This window comes from Alligator sinensis, unplaced genomic scaffold, assembly GCF_000455745.1.
Source record: "Alligator sinensis unplaced genomic scaffold, ASM45574v1 scaffold8_1, whole genome shotgun sequence".
NCBI lineage: Eukaryota > Metazoa > Chordata > Crocodylia > Alligatoridae > Alligator > Alligator sinensis.
Window position 1 is genome coordinate 955794 of NW_005842568.1, and position 2326 is coordinate 958119.

A 2326-nucleotide genomic window follows, 5' to 3' on the forward strand; every position below is an offset into this window, starting at 1 on the left:
CATGGCAGGAGTCCGGCGGTTTGGGGGTGCAGCCCCACGGCGGGGCCAGGCGCCCCGAGGGCACCCCCAGGAGCTGCTGGGGAGCCCCTAGAGCCTGGCCTGGGCTGTGGGGGGTCTCCGGGGCCCCGAGCCAGGCCAGGGCCAGGCCTGTCGCCAGCGTGTGCAGCCGCGAGGGACGCGAGGCGGCCAAGACCCCCCCGGCCTCAGCGTCAGCCACAAAGCCGTCGGCCATGGTGCTACTCCGTGCCGCCGACAGGTCGCACGTCCCCGCCGGCCCAGGCTGGGGCTGGGGCTGGGGCCGGGCCCCGCGTTTCTCCGCCGCGTTCCCTCGGGGTAGCGTGAACTGTGAGCTGTGACTTGTGCACTTTCCCCACTAGTTGGTCCCGTAGGTGTGTGAGCGCCCGGTGGGCGGCAGGTCCCCGGGCCCCTCCTGCCCCCTTCCTCCCCCGGCCCTCGTTAGGACCCCGCAGTGCGTTGTTTGCTCATTAAAGGTCGTTCTCACGGTACCGCCTCCGCCTCTTTGTGTAGCTCGGCCTCCCCGGGGCCTGCTCCAGCCCCACGGGGCTCAGGGGGGCCGGGCAGCTCCAGCTGGCCACTGCTGGTATGGGGGCACCCCCCTATCGGGACCTCCGGGTGGGGATGGGTTGTGGCACCAGTGGGCTGCCTGTCACTGCACCTGTGGCGGCTCTCCCTCCCAGAGGTGCTGGGCACCATCGTGCCACGGGGCACCAGAGCCGTGGCTTCCGCTGCCCCGGTGCCGGGCCTCCCTTCTGGGCCATCCAGCAGCGCCCCGGCCCTTTCTGGGCATGCATCACTGGACGCGGTGGGCATCGGATCCTGTGCCAGAGCCGCTGGTGATTCAAGAGAAGGGAGCCGGGTGCAGCCTGGATCCACGGAGCGGGAAGCTCCTGGCCCGGCCCAGTGGGTGCCACGAGGATCAGGCCCCCAGCCTCGCCTCTCACTGAAGCCCGGTGTGAAGCCCTCACCCAGCCCTCGTGCCAGCTCCGGCTCCAGCACCCCTTGGCCCCAGCGCTGGAGCACCCGTCTTCCCGCCCCAGGGCGCAGCCCAGCGCTGCTTCTCTCCAGCACCATGGCACGGCTCCCTGCCCGGATCTGGCGCCGGCCCCAGGGCCCTGGCAGCCTCCACAGCCCTTCCCGCCCAGCTCTGCGGGTTTTCCGGGTCTCTCAGCGCGGGCGGGAGCTGCCCCTTGCCCTCGGTCATCCACGCAGTGTCAGTGTCTCCCGGCTATGGTTCAGCTGCTGTGGGCTCTTGGCCCCGTTGTCCCTGCACCTGCCAGCCAAGGGGTCCCGTGGCGCGGCCCGGCCGTGCTCCTCCGCCTGGGGTTGGACGCAAAGGACATCGGAGCTGCCACGGACTGGCTCGGACCCCAGGTCCATCGTGTCCACGCTCCGGTATCGCAAGGGCAGAGAGCAGCAGCGGGAAGGGAGGGTGCCCGGGTCTGAGCAGGGTTTTCCCTGCTCCCCTCCAGCTCGGGGGGTCCAGGCAGGGCTGACGCAGAGGCTGCGCCCCTGCCCGGGCCTGCGTCCAGCCGTGGGCCTGCGTGGCTGTAGAGCCACAAGCGGGGTGGGGGACAGCGCCGGGCTTGGCTTCTCCCTGGGGAGTCCGGGGCCCTGCTCGAGCCGGGGGCCAGCACATCCGTGGTGAGTTGGGCTGGGGGGATCCCGGGAGAGACGCTGGCCACCGGATCTGCTGCAGGCCCTTGCCACGCCGGAGCCCACGCTGGATGTGACGGTGACAGCCCTGCCCTGGGATCTCTGAGACTTACGACTGGCTCCAGACTCCCGCTCCTGCAGGCCGCAGCTGCCCACGTGCAGGGCCCTCTGCCGTGGCTCTGGTCACCTCCACGGGACCGAGAGCTAAGGCCCGTGGCGCCCGGGTCTCCATGGCCCAGGCGAGAGCAGACACCCTCCCTGCGGCACTGCCTGCGAAGCAACTGCCCCCGGGCTGGGCAGGACGCCTGGGAGGGAGCAGGCCAGGGGCTGATGGGCACTGCTCCCTGCTGCTGGAGCCCAGGGGATCCGGACCTGCATGCATGCATGCACAGGCATGTGCACGGACATGCAGGTGTGTGCAAGATCTGCACGGGCATGTACATGGCTGCATGGACAGGCAAGAATGTTCAGGTAAGGACATGTATGTGTGCAGGTGTGCGCATGGACATGCACGTGTGTACAGCCATGTAGGTGGACACACACTCATGCAGGTGTGTGCAGAGTGTACCGGGGCGGAGCGCCTGTGTGAGGACCAGGCCCCCTGCACCCCATTCCTGCCCCACAGCGATGACCATGGCCTCCGGCCCGGCCA